The 21209-nt window shown below is 35.2% G+C and overlaps 1 long non-coding RNA gene across 1 annotated transcript in view; it reads right to left on the reverse strand.

Annotated features, from left to right (window-relative positions):
* Positions 1-5257: 5257 nt before the first annotated feature.
* Positions 5258-21209, reverse strand: part of LOC309840838 — a 332568-nt gene continuing 316616 nt past the window's right edge. The window contains exon 3 of the long non-coding RNA XR_014298819.1: positions 5258-5375. This is a non-coding gene — a long non-coding RNA (uncharacterized lncRNA). The remainder of the gene's footprint in view (positions 5376-21209) is intronic.

The raw sequence follows: 21209 nt of genomic DNA on the forward strand, positions 1-21209 counted from the left end.
TGAGCTTTCACACAGTTAGAAACTGTAGATAGCTGCCAGCAATGATCCTAGATTTTAGCACTGAGATACAGGATACTAAAGAAAGGATCTGGTGCCACTGTAGCTGGAAGGACAATGATAGGACTTCTGATTCTCTTACATCTTTGATATCACATGTTTCCAGTTAAATGGCACTTAATCTTGAACCTTGGTAGCAAGTCTTCTGAGAAAGGCAGTTCTTAGGCCCTCAGGCTCCCTAATGTATTGGAGAGGACAAGAATGGGGAAACAGTATTATGTGCCAACACAAAAATTCAGCAGAGAATTATACAGTCATTGTTTCAATTATAAATGGAAGATTCTTTTGTCTTCCATTTCTAATATTTGTGACAGATTATCACTTTTATCTGTTAACCTTATAGCACAGTAGCCCTGGGTGCAAATGTTATTATTAGATAAAAAAAAGCAGTGTCTATTTTTTTTTTCTTGCCCCCCACGGTCTGCTCACTCCCTTCATCTCTCTTTCTTTACTTTCCTTTTCCTCCCTTTCCTTTCTCCTCTTTCCCTTCCTCCCTGACTTTTTTCCTTCCTCTTTTTTTCTCTCCTAGTTTCTTCATTCAACTTATAAGACCCTGTAAAGTTTTGTTCCACTCAGTGGTAAAATAGTATAGTACTCATTCTATCATAATAGTGATCATTTTAAACACCTTTCAGAAACCAAACTCCAAAAAATGTGTAAGAAAGAAAGAAAGAAAGAGAAAGAAAAACAAACAAAAGAAAAGATAGAAGAATGTGGAAAGATAGATGATAGATGATAGATGATAGACAGACCTGCTTAATTTCAACCATTTGCACTCTTACAGACACTCAACTGACTGAGCCACCCCGGTGCCCCCCCCACTTGCACTCTTACAAAACAAGACATCATCCACTTTTTTAAAGCTTAAGGCAATTTGAGGTCCATAGCTATTAAGTCAAGTTCCTACAGCTAGCAAATTTACTGCAGAGATTCAATCCCGAGTCAGCCTTATTCCAGAGCCTATAATCTTTCCATTTGTAAAAATCACTTCAACACATTCAGCAAATGTGACAAATTTTAGGGAACGTCTGTATCTCATTAATCAATGTCTGTCTGGGATTCACCCTGTATACTAGGCTTTGTACGGAGAGACCAACCGAGTTTCAGAATTTCAGACATTGCTGATAGAGAAAGAGCTTCTCATATTTTGCAGGATAGATTTGAAGTGTTCAGGTGGCTGAGCACTCAGGCTAAGGGTTTCAATTGTTGGTATGTAAGCAAGATTAGACAGAAACTTTCTTATATTTGAAAACTGCTCCAGGGGCTCCTGGGTGGCTCAGTGGGTTAAGCCGCTGCCTTCGGCTCGGGTCATGATCTCAGGGTCCTGGGATCCAGCCCCGCATCGGGCTCTCTGCTCCGCGGGGAGCCTGCTTCCCTCTCTCTCTCTCTCTCTCTCTCTGCCTGCCTCTCTGCCTACTTGTGATCTCTGTCTGCCAAATAAGTAAATAAAATCTTTAAAAAAAAAAAAAAGAAAGAAAGAAAGAAAGAAAAAAAAAGAAAACTGCTCCAGAAAAATCTTTCTGGTTTTGTTTTGTTTTCCACACTCAGTCTTCCTTAAAATTTAAAAGTATAGGAAAGTATGACATAGCCTAAATGTCAGCATTTTCTCTGTTTCTGTTAATTCTCTCCACTAAAAAAATATTCAATAAAAAGTTACTGTTTACTGGACAAGTATCATGTATGAGGTATTTTGCATATATTCACACCACTCAAAGTGTTTGAATGCTTAGAGTTTATGAATGCTTTGCATTCTGGTTGCAAAGGTTTATGCACTATAAAACAGGCAGTCTGGCATATTTTTACATCAAAATTTATTACTCTTTTTTCTTTCTTCTTGCTTTGGGAAAACCCAGTTTTTTTTTTTTTTCATATTTTTAGGAATTCCAACTTGAAAAATAGTAATTCACTGTGTCTTTTATGAATATACTGATATTAAATATAAGCCCTTGATAGTCAACTCAAATCACCCCTTCCCACCTCTACTATTAGCAGGTAGAGAGAGATAATGTTATTTAAGACATTCATACAACTTCATATTATATAATATTTCATGCCAAGTGAGAAATTACTTAAATCATTCTTTTTCAGTTCCCATATTAAAATATTTTTGTATACTTTATATAGCAAGTGTTCCTATAAAATATTTCAAAATAGTATCTTCTGAAAGACAAAAAACTACAAGTAGAGTATTTAATAGTTTACAAAATAAAATAGTATATAAAAATACTATTATTTATAAATGGCAAAATACAGATGTTTATAACAAATACTTCAAAATAAAAATTTTATTATTGAATAACAATTTTGGAAGGAACTGTTCCATCTTCCATATTTGCAATTAAAAATCTACATTCACATTGATTTTGACACACTAACCCTGAAGGACTATCTAGTTGTTTAAAAATTTCAAATATTCACCAAAAATAATCTCCATGGACTTTCCCCATTATTTTCAATTGTCAGTTCTGGATGCATAACATGTAGCAGTACTGTTAATATACACTATACACATGTAGCAACTAATATATATAAAAAGGTTGTTTTTTCCCCTTTCAAATTGTGATGTAATTGTCAAGACCATTATGATAAAAATTAAATTCCCGTTTTTGAAAGTGAAAGAGCGTCCTACTATTTTTATTAGCTGTAGTACTCTAGGATTGCATATATTGAGAGTAAGGAATAGAGAATTTTTTTTAAATAGATGATCAGAATTCTGCCAATTCTGAAAATCTATAAACCTAGAGCCACTCAGACTCTTCTTTAACGGAATGAAGCTCTTTTGGAGCTAAGCCAATGCCTATTCGATAAAAGTTGTGTAAGTTATTGAGTGAAATATCTCATTCTCAGAGGTTAAACTCAGGACTGCTTTTAATATATGTTGCCTCTTATTATGGCAGGAATTTAGTTGATTATGTCAAGATAAAACTGTCAGTGTTTCCCCTGGATGTTTTTAGTAGTTGTAGAGACAGATGAGGCGCAAGTACATGAATAAAATGGGGCTTTATTTAAAGTGACACCATGAATCCACTCTCATCAGATTCATCAATTCTAATTCACTTAAGTCTTTTTGGAGTGCTCAGTCTGTCTCATTTGTTTCAATTGCTTCCTATTCTACCACTGTGCTTTTCAATTAGTTGGGCAGAGTAATAACAAAAGTGACTTAACAAGAGTGGACTATGCTATGCCAAACCTGCAACCATAGGTTCCCTGTACAGTTAAATAAGCTCTATATTGTCAACTTGAAACCTGGATTTATTAATAGCTTGACAAAAACTCTCCTCTCAAAAATTAATTAGAGTTCTGTTCAATTACTTGAATTTAATACAATTCAGCTGGTAATTGATAGAGCACACCAGTTCACAGGTGGGAAATACATTTACTCCATTCTATTTCCATCTGCTGATATGTCTACCATAAATCTAAATTGCATATCAATCATCCGTCTGGAAGTGAGAATTAGACCCAAAATACTCTTACCTACAGCTGCTATGCTGTGTTCAGTTGTCTTTTTTTGAAAATGTTACAAGCACCACAAATAAATGGTTCCCAACATTACAAAATCTAATTAAAGTGTCTACATATAATTTATATCTGGTACTCAAGTTATCACCTAAGTAGGAAGTTAATATAGACTTTGATTTGTTAAGACATTCTTGTGATTAAGAGTTAAGGATAAAATGCTTTATATACCTTCCAAAATGCGTCCATGTAATTTGTAAATAGAAAAAAAGGTGATTGTTTTAATTTTATTTTGTATATGTAACCTATTCTGAGATCATTCTTATTGTTACAAATAAAACTATGATGGCAAAATTTGGCTGAAAAATCTGCCTAATATTGGAATGTAGCAATGCACTAATTTATGGCAAACTATTCTTTCCCCATGGTTTGGAGTTTCACTATTAGAGAATTTCTACCCACTTCTTTATCTTTTTTCTCCTCTTGTTTCCTAGTCTTTGGGAAAATGTCAAATTCATGGTTGCTTTACTCCACAAAATTAATCTAAGGACACCTCATATTGTATGAGCCTTCAATAAGGGCCTTCAATAAAAATGAAAAGCTGATATGATTTAATAGAGTGAAAGAAAGACATTTCATATATAAAATTTTCTGCAGTTACTTTCCAGAATTTGGGCCTGACTTGTAGAAAGTCCTGGCCAAACTGCTGACCCTTACTTTCTCCTTCAGAACTATCCCCAGATTCAGATTTGATCACTTTCTTTCTTTAACTCCAATTTTTAAGACTGAAGATACTGAAAATATAGAATAAACTGAGTAAAATACATTCTAATATTTTAAATCAATTAATTTAAACTAACCTAACAAATTAGAGGAGAGTTATATGGAAACCTTAAGTTATGATATTGTCAATATTTATAAATAATTAGAATACAGAGGTAAATAATTCTATGTAAAATGAATTGATCTATTTGGTTGATTATCTAAAGATACATCACAAATATTATAGTTAAGCAGTACATGTTGGATTTAACTTGAGATGATCTATTGATGTCCACTTACTCATAAATATTAAACATGGATCTGATCATGTATTCTAAAATATTTTAATGTATTAATTTTAAAGGACTCTTAGATCCAGGGAGATGCATTTATTATTTAATGATTTGGGTTGCTGAATAAGTATATAAGAATGTGGAGCTGCTGAGAAAACATTGTAGTAATCACTTTCATTCAAAAGTTGTTTTAAGAAAGTGGGGATGACTCAAACTCATTCTGCCATGACTTCCTGTTTATACAGGTTAAGCACTGTCTTCAAACTCATCATCACAAAATCTATTCACTAGCATAGTATATATTTGTTGACAAAGAAATAGAGGAGGGTACATCAGAGGACTGATTGTCTTTTTGTTTCAAACGATTTAACACAATCTTCATGTTCTTGCCATGCTCATATAAAACCATAAGTTTAATAAAGACAAAATATTGTACCACTTTTCATTAATATTATCTCCAGAATATTTGTAGAGTGTGTTTAAATGATACAATCAAGTTTTTTTTTCAATTTAAAGATAGAACACTTTCTGCTTTTCAGTATATAAAATATTGACTTTAATATATTGCGCTAAGAAGTATCATGAATGATACACACAGGTTTTATGTATTTTTTCCCCTTCAACATTCTTTTCAACTGTAAAGACAGATTAATAAAAAAATGAACTGTACCTGCTTTCTGAAAACGGTCCAAGTTATAAACTTCAAAAAAGAACTGATCTGTTAAGATATCCTTTTGCAGTAGTCATGCAGAAATGATGCTAGTAGATCTTGAGTGGCACTAAATAGCAATCCTTGAAGGTCACCTGTTAAGAAACAGGCTCTATTTAGTTATATAGGAAATGACTATATACTGTTATAGTGGTTAACAACATAAACACATAGATATAACACTTTAAACACTAGATATCTATTTAGTCATTGCTTTCCAGGCTTAATTTTCCTCTATAATTTATATTTTATAATAAACAGAGATGAACATCACTTTAATCCAATTTTCATGGGTTTTAATAGGTTAAAACATTTAACACATAATACACACAGGACGCCAATAAGCAAGCAATGAAGTTAAACTACACATCAGAGCAGACAGTCTTAACATTTCCTCCAACAACAGAGGAATACACATTCTTCTTATGAATTCCTGAAACTTTTTTTAAGAATAGAAATAGGCTGGGCACCTGGATAGCTCAATAGGTTAAGTGCCTGAGCTCATGTCATGATCCCAGGATTTTGGGATAAAGCCCCGCATCAGGCTCCCTGCTCGGCAGAGAGCCTGCTTCTCCTTCTCCCTCTATCTGCCTCTCCGCCTACTTGTGCGCTCTCTCTGTCAAATAAATAAACAAAATCTTAAAAAAATAAAAAAAAATAGAAATAGGTTAGACAACATTAGACAATAACTTTAGGAGTATTAGAATCATACCAAGTAATTTTTCTGACCATGGTGGTATGAAAATCAAAATCAAATACAAAATGAAAACTGGAAAATTCATGAATACAAGGAGATTAAGCAACATGGTCCTGGACAGCAAATAGGTTAAAGAAGAAATCAAATAATAATAAAAAAAAAAATCTTAAGATAAATAAAAATGAAATGCAACATATTAGAATTTATGGGATGCAATAAAAGCAATTCTAAGAGGGAAGTGCATAGCAAAAAAAAAAAAAAAAGGAAGAAAAGAAAAAACAAAAAGAGAAAAAGATAATAAAGAAAGAAAAGAAGAAAAGAAAAGAAAAATCTGCATTAAGGAAAAAGGAATATTTTAAATAACCAATCTAACTTTACCTTCAAGGAACTAGTAAAGGAACAAACTAAATCCAAAGTTAATCGAAGAGCAACTCTTCAATTAATTAAAGAGAAACAGAGTCAAAAAGTGGTTGTCAGGGGCTAGAGGATGGGAGATATAAGGAGACATTTGTCAAAAAGTATACACTTTTAACTATAAGATAAAAAAAATCTGAGGATCTAAAGTAAAACACAGTGAATACTATTGATAACACTACTGTATAATTGGAATTTTCCGAGACAGTAAAGTTCAAATATTCTCACAATAAATAAATAAATAAATAGATGTTAACTAGATGGGGGAACTCTTTCATGATATATCTGTACATCAAATAATCACAGTGCATTTAATATCTTACAAGTTTTTATGTCAATTATAATTCAAAAGCTGAAATAGGTTGGTAGAGCTAAACTAGTGGCATAGCAGGAGGACCCTAGGCTTGCCTCAACCCTCAAACAGAGATAGGTAACTATCAAATCATTCCGAATATCTATGAAATTGACCTGAGGACTGACAGAACAACCTGCACAACTAGAGGGAGAAAAAAGCCACATCAAGGAAGGTAGGAAGTAGAGAGATGTGGTTTGGGGGAGAAACGGTTCATAGGTGTTGTGGAAGTGAGAGAGCCCTGGCCATAGAGAGAGGGAAAAGAGAGAAAGGAGTGCACAGGAATATGCACAAGGGATACACTTCAACAAAGCCATTGACTGGGAAAATGTGAGGGAATGATTTTTGTGAGTTTTTGGAATCAGTGGGTCTTAAAGACTGGAGTTTCTTCTCCTTCTTCTTCTTCTTCTTCTTCTTCTTCTTCTTCTTCTTCTTCTTCTTCTTCTTCTTTTGTTTGTTTGTCTAAGATTGTATTTATTTATTTGACAGAGAGAGAGAGTGTGAGCACAGGCAGGGGGAGTGGCAGGCAGAGGGACAGGAAGAAGCAGGACATGGGGTTCAATCCCAGAACCCTGGGATCATGACCTGTGCTGAAGGCAGATGTTTAACTGACTGAACCACCCAGACACCACAAGACTGGAGTTCTGGAGGTCAATGGGCTTTGCTGGAATAGAACCCTTTAGGGTGCTGCCCTACTCCTGGACAGAAAGCAGACAAGTAATCCTGGAACAGATGATGCAGTCTGAGGATTGCCTAGAGTACATGATGGAGGGTGGCGATGGAGATGGGCTCAGGGTTATTGTTCCTGCTTCTTGGAGTACATCTGTGAGAGGTAGAATTGACTTTCTTGGAACAAAGGAGCTGGTGAGCACCATTTCACTCCCCCCTCCCTCTTAGCATAGATGCAGATACACTTGCTAGGGGTGGCTAACTTGGACACTGGCTATTTAACCTGCTTTATTCCAAATCCCATTCCCCAGCACTCTGGTGTAACCACCCCACTGGATCAAACTTCATCAGTCCCAGTGAGGCAAGACCCTCTTCCAGAAAATGAGTGCAGGTCCTTGGCACACTGGGTCCTTAAGGTTTATAGTTTTAAAAGTCAGCCAAAGTGTACTGTGCTGCTCCAGGAAGTTAAGCAACCTGGAGACAGACTGTAAAAAGAGCAATCTGAAAAATGCCTAGGACACATGAAAGGCAATTATTCACTCTGGGAGACTTCCCTGAGAGCAGAAAGAATGAACTCCACTCTCTGGAAACAAATGAACTGAATAGTGGCATCCCTCTCTCACCCGTCAGCATAAACCAATGTCAGTAAACAGCAGAGTGCCAACACTGGCTGCCTAACCAGCTTACACTAAGTTCTATTCCCTTGTGTTACTCTGGTACTGCTTATCTCAGGCAGGTGTGCCTAAGGACCAGTGCAGCAGGCTCCTTCCACAGAAGACCAGCATGAACCCCCACATGTATCACATCTATTGCTCATACAGTTCTGCAAAGCTTCAGTTCTAATGGAAATAGCATCAGGTCTCATTTAACAAGCAGACCAGAGCACAGACAGTGAAAACTCACCACACTCTGATCAAGTTCTAAAATTGTCCAATTGCTACAGATGACTGACCTGAGGGATAGACAGTTAAAACACAGCAGCCGAGTACACACAGTGAACACCAGAGACCCTTCCTGGTGTGCCAGACCCTGAACAGAATATGGCCTCTTCTTCATAAAGACATTGCTCAGAGGAGTAGGAAACATAACAGGTTTTTCTAACACAGAGAAGACAGAGAACTAGACAAAATACCAAGATGGAGTAATTCATCCCAAAACAAAAATAAGCAAAGTTCATGGCAAGAGATCTAATTGAAACAGATAAAAACAATATGCCTGATGCAGAATTTAAAGCAACATCATAAGGATATACACTGGGCTTGAGAAGAGCATGGAAGACATCAGGAACACTCTTACCACAGAGAGAAAAGAGCTAAAAAAAACCCCAAACAAACAGTAAGGCTGAAATGAAAAATGCAATATCTAAGATTTCAAACTGATAGGATGTTATAACCACAAGGGTGGAAGAAGCAGAAGAATGAATAAGTGATATCGAAGATAGATTTATGAAAAATAATGAAACTGAACAAAAGAAAGAATGATACTTACAAGCGTAGACTTAGGGAACTCAGTGACTCCAGCAAACGTAATAAAATTTGTATCACAAGACTCTCAGAAGATGAAGCAAGAAAAAGAGGGAAGGTTTATTTGTGGAAAGAATCACTAAAAACTTCCTAATCTGGGGAAGGAAACAAACACCCAGATCCAGAAAACACAAAGAACTCTCATCAAAATGAACAAAAGCAGGTTAACCCCAAGCCATATTATAGTTAAATTTGCAAAATATAGTAATAAAGAAAAAAAATCTAAAAGGAGCAATACAAAGGAAGTCCCTTACTTACAAGGGAATACCCACAAGGTTAGCAGTAGATGTCTCCACAGAAAACTTGGCAAGCTAAAAGATAGCAAATCTATAGACAAGAATACTCTATCCAGCAAGGCCATCATTCAGAATAGAAAGAGAAATAGAGTTCCCAAGAACAAAAACTAAAGTAGTTTGTAAACAGTAGACCTTATCAATGAAACCAGGAGCTAGTTCTTTGAAAAAAATTAACTGATAAACCCCTACCCAGACTTATTAAAAAGAGAAGAGTAAGTACCTAAATAAACAAAATAACAAATAAGAGAGGAGAAATGACAATACAGAAATACAAAGGAATATAAGAGTGTATTATTAAAAACTATATGCCAATAAATTAGACAACCTGGAAGAAATGAATAAATTCCTAGACACATAATCTACTAAAATTGAAACTGGAAGATATAGATAACTTGAACAAACTGATAACCAGCAAAGAAATTATCAGTAATAAAAAATATCCCAACAAACAAAAGTCCAGGGCCAAACTGCTTCCCAGGTAAATTCTACCAAAAATTTAAAGAAGAGTTAATACTCATTTTTCTCAAACTTCCAAAAATTAGAAATGGAAGGAACATTTCCAAGCTCACCCTATGAAGTAAGCATTACCATGATTCCAAAACCCAAAGACTCCACTAAAAATGAGAACCTCATGCCAATATTTCTAATGAACATGTATGTAAAAATTTTCAACAAAATACTAGCAAATCAAATCCAAAAGTACATTAAAAGAAGCATTCACCACAGTCAAGTGGGATTTATTCCTGGGCTAAAAGGTAGTTCCATATTTGCAAATAAATCAACATGATACACCATATTAATAAAAATAGGATAAAAACCATATGATCCTCTGAAGAGATGAAGAAAAAGCCTTTGACAAAGTACAACTTCCCTTCATGAAAAAAAAACCTCAACAAAGCAAGGATAGAGAGAACATCCCTCAATATCATAAAGGTCATATATAAAAACCCACAACTAATATAATTCTTAATGGGAAAAAACAAACAAACAAGCAAACTTCCTCTCTAGTCAGGAAGAATGAAGGGGTGTACATTCTAACCACTGCTATTTAACATAGTACTCAGACTCAGACAACAAAAGGAAATAGAAGGCTTCCAAATCAGCAAAGAAGTCAAACACTCACTATTTGCAGATGACATTATGCCCCATATAGAAAACCCAAAGTTTCCACCAAAGAATTGCTAGACCTGAAAATGAATTCAGTAAAGTTGCAAGATATAAATCAGTGTACAGAAATCTGTGACATTGCCATACACCAATAATGAAGCAGCACAAAGTGAAATCAAAGAATTATTCCCATCTATGATCACAGCAAAAACTGTAAGACACCTAGGAATAAACCTAACCAAAGAGGTAAAAGATCTGTACTCTGAAAACTATAAAACACTGATGAAAGAAATTAAAGATAAGAGAAAGAAATGGAAAGACATTACATGCTCATGGATTAGAAGAACAAATATTGTTAAAATGTATATACTACCGAAAGCTATCTACATATTTGTTTATTTTTTTAAAGATTTTATTTATTTATTTGACAGAGAGAGAAAGAGAGCACACACAAGCAGGGGGGGAACAGCAGAGGGAGAGGGAGAAGCAGGCTCCCTGCTGAGCAAGGAGCCTGATACAGAACTCCATCCCAGGACTCTGGGATCATGACCTGAGCCGAAAGCAGAGGTTTAACCATCTGAGCCACCCAGGCACCCTGCAATCTACATATTTAGTGCAATCCCTGTCAAAATATCACTAGCATTTTTCACAGAGTTGGGGTAAACAACCCTACAATTTGTTTAGAAACACAAAAGACCCTGAATACCCAAAGGTGCCTTGTAAAAGGAAAGCAAAGCTGGAGGCATCACAATTCTGGACTTCAAGGTATATTACAAACCTGTAGTGATCGAGACAGTATGGTACTGCACAAGCATAGACATAGATCAATAGAACAAAATAGAAAATAGAATGCCCAGAAATAAAGCCATAACTATATAGTCAAATAATCTTTGACAAAGCAGAAAATAATATCCTGTGGAAAAATGACAGTCTCTTCAACAAATGGTGCTGGGAAAACTGGACAGCCATACGCAAAAGAATGAAACTGGACCACTTTCTAACACCGTATACAAAATAAATTCAAAATGAATGAAAGACACAAGTGTGAGATAGGAAACCATAAAAATCCTAAAAAAGAACACAAGTAGTAACCTCTTGGACATCAGCCATAGGAACTTCTTACTAGATATGGCCCTGAGGCAGGGAAACAAAAGCAAAAGTAAACCATTGGGACTTCATCAAAATAAAAAGCTTCTGCACAGTGAAGGAAACAATCATCAAAACTAAAAAGTTACCCAATGAAGAAGATATTTGTAAATGACAGATCTGATAGAAGGTTTGTATCCAAAATATTTAAGAACTTATAAAACTCAACACATAAAAAAACAAATAGTCCAGTTAAAAAATGGATAGAAAACATGAACAGATATTTCTACAAAGTAGACATATAGACACATAAAAAGATGCTCGATATCACTCAACTTCAGGGAAATACAAATAAAAACCATAATGAGATAGCATCTCATACCTATCAGAATGGATAAAATAAAATAAAAAAAACACAAGAAGTATGTGTTGGTAAGAATGTAATGAAGAGGGAACCCTCATGCACTGTTGGTGGGAATGCAGACTGGTGCAGCCACTCTGAAAAATAGCGTGAAGTTTCCGTAAAAAGTCAAAAGCACTACTCTATGATCTGGCAATTACCCTATTAAGTATTTACTCAAATAATACAAAAATAGTGCTTTTCTAAGGGATACATATACCCTGATGTTTTTAGCAGTATTATAAAATATCCATTATATAAATCCATTATAAAATATCCGTGGACTGATGAATGGATAAAGAAGATGTGGTTTAAATATACAATGGAATATTACTCAGCTATAACAGAAGAATGAAATCTGCCATTTGCAATGACATGGATGAAACTAGGGAGAAGTATGCTAAGCAAAATAAGTCAATCAGAGAAAGACAGTACTGTATTATTTCACTCATATGTGGAATTTAAGTTTTTTTTGTTTTTTTTTTTTTAAGAATAAAAAAGATGGATGCCTGAGTGGCTCACTGGGTTAAGTGTTTGCCTTTGACTCAGGTCCAGAGTCCTGGGATAGAGCCCCACATTGGGCTCCGTGCTCAGTGGGAAGCCTGCTTCTGCTTCTGCCTGCTACTCCACCTGCTTGTGCTCTCTCTTTCTCTGACAAATAAATAAATAAATAAAATCTTTAAAAAGAGAGAGAGAGGCAAGCCAGGAAACAGACTCTTAACTATAGAGAACAGACTGAAGCTCAGTGGGAGGGATGTGGGTAGGGAATGGACTAAATGGATTATTGGTTAAGGAGGGTACTCATATTGATGAACACTGGGTGCTATATATAAGTGTTGAATCACTAAACTTTACCCCTGAAACTAATATTTCACTGTGTGTTGACAAGATGAAATTTAAATAAAATAACTTTTTAAAAGGCTGAAATAAAAGAAAAAACAGTTAACACATTAACTTATACCTATATTTCAGGTTTTTTAGAAGTTTTTTTTATAATAATTATACATCATACCTAACATTTACAATGTTAAGTTATCTTTATTATTCCCTTGATTTAAGAAATTTGCAATATGTATTGGTTATTTAAATCTTATAAGTGACTTACATTTTTTTTTTTGCCTTTTAAAATTATTTTATTCAAATTATGTATTTTGGAAGAAAGGGCTCTGTAGCAATTGACTTTGGAAAATTTTCATACCATTTGGTGACACTTGCATTTTAAACATATTTGAAAATTATATAAGTACACCATGTTTGGTTACCTGCAAGGAATTTACATGTATGAGGTCATCCAAGTTCACTGTTCCAATGAAATTTTCTACTCAGTGAAAATTGTATTTTCCTAAATTTACTCTTTGATAGATTTATGAATGTGCCCACATCAAAACCAGAGCAAAGCTACCCATATATATAATATACTTTATTTCAAATAACTAAACTGGAATATAAGTTTTGGAATATTAGTTTGCTGATTTCAAAGTAACTGAAGGCCATTAACTGAGATTCCATGTTAAGATTCTACCAAAAGTTAAAGGAAACCTATCTTGCATAGTTCATGATTAGATTGAGAAAAAGTATTTCAGTTGCTTGTGGTCTTCATGACCAAAAATTAATGATCTTTATGGTTCTTTTTTATATTAGTTGGAACCACAAGAGATGTATTTCCATTAAAATTGTCATGGTGGAGTATCAGTAATTTCATATCGGTTAACCAGTGATTTTCTTTAATCCTGCTTTTGCATTTCTGACATCAAGTCCAAATTCTAAATATCCCTGTAGTACACAAATCACTTTTTTTTAGTCACAGTAAATTTTTTGTTTTTTAATTTCACACCACATGTACAACAAACACTATGTGAAGAAACATAATATATTCTAAGTTCACTTCAAAACCCAATCATTCGGGCACCTGGGTGGCTCAGTGGTTTAAAGCCTCTGCATTTGGCTCGGGTCATGATCTCAGGGTCCTGGGATCAAGCCCTACATCAGGCTCTCTGCTCAGCAGGGAGCCTGCTTCCCTTCCTCTCTCCCTGCCTTTCTGCCTCCTTGTGATCTCTTTATGTCAAATAAATAAATAAAATCTTAAAAAAAAAAAATGAAGCCAAGGTTGAATTGTGTAATCAGAAAGAAGGCTTAAAATAAAACCAAACCAAACAAATAAAAACCCAATTATTGTGTTTTTAACAAGTAAAAATGTCTATTTTTGTGAGGAATTATGAACAGAGGGATTACACATTTGTTTCCTTTTCACTTCTTTTATCTCTTCTTTTCTCCTGCCTGCCTTCCCTCCTAATTGCTTTCCTTTTTTTCCCTTCCTTTGTTTTCCCTTCCTTCTTTTCTTAACATATGACAATTATACATTTCTACTCTATCCCTTAGAGCACAGAATTAAAAAAAAAAAAAGAACACTGTTTTTTGTTTTTTTTTTTCCTTGAAGTTTGTAAGAGTAAACAACAAAAACTTGCTTAAGAATGTAAACCATTGGGCGCCTGGGTGGCTCAGTGGGTTAAGCCGCTGCCTTCAGGTCATGATCTCAGGGTCCTGGGATTGAGGCCCGCATCGGAGCTCTGCTCAGCAGGGAGCCTGCTTCCTCCTCTCTCTCTGCCTGCCTCTCTGCCTGCTTGTGATCTCTCTCTGTCAAATAAATAAAATCTTTAAAAAAAAAAAAAAGAATGTAAACCATTACGTTTCTTTCAGTATGGGCTTTCATTAGGAAGAATTACTTGGGAGTCAGAATTCTGTGTTCCATTACTGTTATTACTTCTTAGTGAAGACATGGTGCATCATTTTTGTTTCCTATTTCACGAAATTATGAAATAATGAACGTTTATTTCATAAATGAAATAATGCACATAAGCTTACCAATGTGTATGCCATATAATACACATTTAATAAATATCACTAATTATTACTTCCCCCTTTAATTATGAATTGATGTAGCAAAATAAGAAATTGTAATGAATGACAGTGTTATGGTTCTTATTTTCTTTTTAATTCCCTCCTCCACTTTGCTTCTCATATTTCACTCTTGTCTTCTCAGCAAGCTCATACCTGTCTTTTAAGACAGTGTGTTGTAGTGAAGAAACTGCTACATCTGGAATCAGTCAGATTTCCTCAAGCTTCTGCCACTCTTAGATTTTGAGAAAGTAATTTAACATTTCTGAGCTAATTCTTTAGAATGGAAAAAATGATGTCAGATTCCCTGTGTACTCAAATGCTTATAATAAAATTTTCAAGAAATAATAGATGAGGAAGTTCATTCTAAACTCAGTTTTACATATGTTAGTTGCTATATCTCGAGTTCTATCTTGTAAAAGGTTATGGCCTTTGCGAAGCTATCTTTTTTCTTCATTTCTTTTAAAGTAGATCAAAAGTTGCCCAGAAATCCTAGGTGATTTAACCCAAAAGGAGGTGAGTTGTCTCATTATTCATAATCCTGCTTCACTCACCTTTGGTCACCATGAATTTATCTTACATGAGTCTGCTGGTTTTTTGTCATTTTAACATGGATTTTGGGTTTGCACAAAGGGAAAATAAAAGTCCTTATAACCTGCCTGTTGAAAGAGAAATAGCCTAGGATAAGAACACATAAAATGGCAGTGGACAGTGGCAAATGGCTTGATTCATTGTTCAGGGACTGGGAGGCATACGATTAGAAGATTGGTGTTATGGGCTGAATTGTGCCCCTCCAAAACTCACATTGAAGTCCTAATCCCCAGTACCTCAAAATGTAACCATATTTGGAGATAAGGTCTTAAAGAGGTAATTAATTAAAATGAGGTCTTTAGGTAGACCTAATCTAATATAAATGGTGTCCTTATAAGAATTTGATAGGGCACTTGGGTGGCTCAGTCAGTTGAGCATATGACTGGTTACAAGTTGGGTCATGATCTCAAGGACTTGAGATTGAGCCCCATGTCGGGGCTCTGTGCTCAGCAGGGAGTCTGCTTGAGATTCTCTCTCTATCCCTCTGCCTGTCCCCCTGCTCACATTCTCTCTCTCTCTTTCTCTCTTAAATAAATAAATACATAAATATTTTTAAAAAGAAGAGGAGCAGTGCCTCGGTGGTTCAGTGGATTAAAGCCTCTGCCTTTGGCTTGGGTCATGATTCCAGGGTCTGGGGATTGAGCCCTGCATTATTGGGCTCTCTGCTTAGTGGGCAGCCTGCTCCCCACTCTCTCTCTGCCTGCTTCTCTGCCAGCTTGTGTCTCTCTCTGTCTGTCAGATAAATAAATAAAATCTAAAAAAAAAAAAAAAGAAATTTAAACTAGAAACATTCATAGAGAGAGTGATAACCTTGTGAAGACACAGAGAGTAGGTGATCATCTGCAAGCCAAGAAGAGAGCATTAGGAGAAATCAAACCTAGAAATACTTTGATGTTGACATTCTAGCCTCCACAACTGTGAGAAAATATACCTCTATTGTTTAAGCCACCCAGTCTGTGGTATTGTGTTAAGGTATGTTTACCATCCATGGGATTGGCTATGCTACCATCCACTAGGAAAAGACATTATAAAACAAATACAAACATTATAAACAAGCACACAAACAAATACACAGAATGTCTTGGCCAATTAACTAAAGCCAGTCCCTGTTATCAGCCAGTCTAGTATTAGCATGCAGACTCATGAACAGAGTGGAAACCTTGTCAAAGACAGAGGTTAAGTTTAGGTCCAAATAACATGAGCCCTCACTCAATAAAGCTGATCCAACTACTACCATTGTAGAATGCCCTAACTATGTTAAGCCCACCCATTGCCATTAATTTGGCCCTACTCCATGAGGACTTTAATCAGCTGCATGGTAACAAGTTACCATGTTATGTTGGTATCCTTGCAACCTGGAAGCAAAGGAATTCTCCTACACTATGATCTACATATATTTTAGGTATGGGTTTCTTTTTTCTTGTCCTAAATTCTGCAGCCTCCACCACTCTCAAAGAAGTTACCAGATGTTCAAACCATGACAAAGACCTTAAGATTGCATAGGACCCATGGCTACACTTAACAACAAAGAGGTACATCAGTGGACGAGTGGACATGGAATTCCTGAGTTTGATCGCATAACTTACTACTCAGAGACTCAATAGAATTATTAATATAACTCTATTATAGTTATATATATCTATAATATAATTATAATTACTATAAATAAACAATCACTATAATTAATTATAGTTATTAATATTATATATATTAAGGTGGAGGAGACATGTATTTATTTATTTATTTATATGCCCTCTCTGTATAAGTGTTCTCCAGAGAATCAGAACTAATAAGGATATATTTATATGTTTATAATTATACTACCAGAAATTGGGCTAATGGGAAATGTAAATATGGAGACTGATACATCAGCAATGTAGAGGTGCAGGAGAGCTGTGAAGTATAGTTCCAGTCTAATTCTAAAAGGCAGAGAATCAGGAGAACCAACGGTTACAGATACAGTTTAAAAGTTGGCAGGTCCTGGTCTCAAACCCAAGAAAAGCTCATGTTTCAGTTCAAGTCGGAAGGCAGGGGAAAATTGATGTTTGAACAGGAAGGTAAGAGGAATCCCCTCTTACTCACTAGAAAGTTAGCTTTTCTGTTCTATTCAGAGATTCAGTTGATTGGATCTGGAAACATACTCACAGACACACCCAGAAGGACCAAATGTCTAGCCACCCTGAGGCCAGTTAAGATGACACGTAAAACTAAGTATTACATTTTCTTAACCTCACACCCTCCTTTAACTTTTGTCTCATTTCCAAGTATTTTAAACCACTGAAGCTTCAACCTGGCTTTACTGATGTGAAGACACATTTTCTTTTTTTTTTCAAAGAGACTAAAGCACACAGGAGGATCCAGAATAGCACAGTTCAAGTGACTTTTCCTATAAGTAGGATAAAAAAATGCTGTCATTTCTAAATGGACTTCATTAGTCTAGCACTGTGTAGAAGATGGCTCAAATATTCAATTAATGGTAAATATTCCTGTCTTTCTAAGTATATTGAAAACCTTAATTTTTAAGAGTTGTTTATATTGTAGTGAACCATTTATGAAACACTTTTTAATGATACCAGGTGGATCATCCTAATTCTAGATTAACTACATCCCACTGACACAATTTCTTCCCCACCCTGCTGCCACCTGTCTGGTAGCAAACCTATTCAGCTGTGGAAAATGACAGCTGGCTCTTCAGGGTGGGAAGTGGTGGGAGCAGGAGTCAGGTGAAAATGACTCATTAGCAATGAAATGGAAAAATTGTGCAGACTTCCCTGTGGACATTCTGGATGATGCATAGCTCTTTTTTTTTAAGGCCTCTCTCACTCTGATTGCTCAATTGAGAATTAAATGCAAAGCCAAACAAAAAAGAATGTATTTAATTCTCAAACATTTTTAAAATTACTGTGATGCAATGCTATCATATCTAATCAATGTATTTATAGTCTCTCAACACAAGTTGAAGTTTCCATTTTGACATGAATCACAACAAAGTGCCCAAAGAAAAATACTCTGATATTTTAGTTTTTTTGCGCATGTTCAGGAATATTACATTAGAAAGAACCCTGGAATTCAGAGTGGGCATACTGAATTCTAGTCACTCATCAGCTATACAAAATTACACAGTTCTCTTAACTCTTGTAGACATCAAAATGTACAGGAAGGTAACAGAATTTAGTAGATACAGTGATTGGATTATGCTTGATTATAAATTTTTCTTTTCCTTTCCTGTTTCCTTTAGATTTATTTACTTAAAGTCACTTAGTTATTAATAAATCTATTAATATAATAATATATAATATTATATATGTAATATAATAATATAATACATAAATATATTCATATTAAGGGATAAAATCTTATTTCCCTTAAATACCTCTCATATTTGTGGGTTTTCATACTGTTTAAAGATTCTTTCATTGGGTATGTGGACTATTTAAAATTTAGATAAGACAAAGTTCTATATTCAGCTTTTCAAATATGGTGTTTTCAGGAAAGTATGGAGACAGCTCTGTTATCATGTAATTAAAAATACTTCTCCTATGCTATATCCACATAAACTTCCAATATGTTATTAGTATCAGTACATCTATAGGAAATTTTTTATAGTAAGTTAATTGTTGTATAATGTCTCTTAAATGGTCTTCTAATTATGGAAAGTTAATTATGTTTAGCTAAATAATTAGTCATATTTTTAAGACCAAAATGGTAGTAACACTAAAATGATAAAAAAAAAAAAACTTAATTTATGAAAAAGACCTGTCAATGCCTAGTGGTACCCTGATAGTAAACAGTAGTGTAAGCCTTTAGGACCTTCGTTCTCAAGAGAATATTCAAATGTTAGTGACACACTGATGTGCCAAGAATAACAATGCAAGCACAAAGATGGGCTGGCATAGTTCCAAAAATAAACTTTTCTTAGACCACATCTCATCTTTTATCATTTGAACTCCTTTTTCACATACATGCACTTGTCTTCTGACCTTTTTCAGTCCTGACAGCCCAAAGCCCTACAATTAAGTAGCAGCCACCAGAAGTCATGGTGTTGCATCTGTCACTATTAGTTAAGAATACCATCCAACTTCAAAGTAACTAGAATTTTTGTCCTTTAGTCTTTTTTGGCTTCCTCAGTTTGGGGCCAAAAAAGCTGTCTGTAGCAAATAACGGAGCCCAGAATTCTATTGAAATATTTCATTCAAAACCATGAACTCCCAGCCTAACCTTGTTACTGCCGTTTGTCACATGTTTACCACGTGTATCTTCTTTCTGGAAAAACTCTTATGCCTCTTAAGTCCAATGTCATGGAACAAAATTGCTTTTCAGTCACCACACCAAAAATCATCACAAAGAATGCAGCAGGCTGGAGTCAGTTTTCACAGACTTTATTCTCTTAGGGTGCTGACAATCTGTGAGAGCAACTAAAGCTGAAAAAGGTCTCTCCTGCCTTTCTTCCACTGGTGCTGCAGCTGTTAGCACTTCTGGTGTCAAGGTACAAATGTCATGAAGGTACTGTCAGTAAAGTAACAGCCATGAAAAACAGCCTGGCAGTCTGGCTAACTGCCAGAGCTCTTAATCGTCTCGTTACACGCTGCTTGGAGGTGGACTTCTGTTATCACTGTTCCCTCCAATTGCTCTTAATTGAAGCACAGGGATTTGCTTCACATCATTGAAATGAAAAGGTGTTTTGTGACTCTGTTTTTAAGAGTGTAATTTCAAAATTGAAGACTAACTGAGGTGCTTAGAACATCATAGTTAAGTTTTCTGTAATTCACACATGTGTCATGGGAGGAGAGGGCTTAAATTAAAATCATTCCACAGTTTCCCACCCCAAAGTCTTCCACGAAGAAGCGTACATTTGAAAAGTTCAAATAGATGAAAGGTATAACATTTAAATGTCTATTTTGATAACTATATGTGTTCTAATTAGAGAAAATTATCCAGATATAAGGACGAATGACAGATCAATGAAGTGATTTCTCAGACTTTAAGAGATAATTCTAGAATTTAGTACAAAAAAGGTATAAAGAATTATATTGTATCATGTCTTTCCCAAACTCTGTCACTTAATTTTGGTACAATGCATAACAGCGAAGGGGTAGTAGGAAGGTGCCTTTCTTCAGGGAGCCATACTGTTGATTAGGGATTTGAATATTGACAAACTGTAGAGCATCATCAATTACTTTCTGATTTGCAGTTATCACCAGCTTTAATCTTGGATATGATAATTTACCAACCTATTTGTCAGTGTCTCCAGGATGCCTCTGGTCTTGGAACAAAGCTCGTAGACACTATTTCTGGAGACGTCTGTCACCAGAGGACATAATCAGAAAACAGGAATGGCCCCTTTAGAAAAAATGGCATATGCTCCCTTTACCATACAATCAAAAAGACAAATATCATAGACATTATTTTCCCAAGTCCACATTTCATATTTATATACCTTTGTCCACACATTTCTACAAGATACATGAATTCATTTATTTCTATATCATTCATAACATTCTATCAAAGCTGCTTTGCTAAGGTTATAGCAGAATAATAAATTATTTCATAATTATTTCATAATTATGAAATTAACTACTTTCAGAGGGAAGACTACTAGCATCTTGAGGAATAACTCAGACATTTCCCTGAGGGTTTTAGTCACCTAAGAACACCTTTTGGTGGGAAGGAGAAAGTCTCCCTTTATTTTTTGGACCTGAAAATCAGACTTTCACAAATGATACCAGACTGTCCTATTCCCAGGTAGATGGGAAAGAGTGAGTAGAGCAAAGGAGGAATCAGTGCTGACTAAGCAATTATTTCATAATTATGAAAAAATTACGGGCTCACAGTAGATGTTCAATCAGTGTGGACCCTTCACTGTCTAAGTATCAACACAAGTAGCCCATTTCTGGGATTT

The sequence above is a fragment of the Mustela nivalis genome (genome assembly GCF_964662115.1).
Source record: "Mustela nivalis genome assembly, chromosome: 9".
Classification (NCBI taxonomy): domain Eukaryota; kingdom Metazoa; phylum Chordata; class Mammalia; order Carnivora; family Mustelidae; genus Mustela; species Mustela nivalis.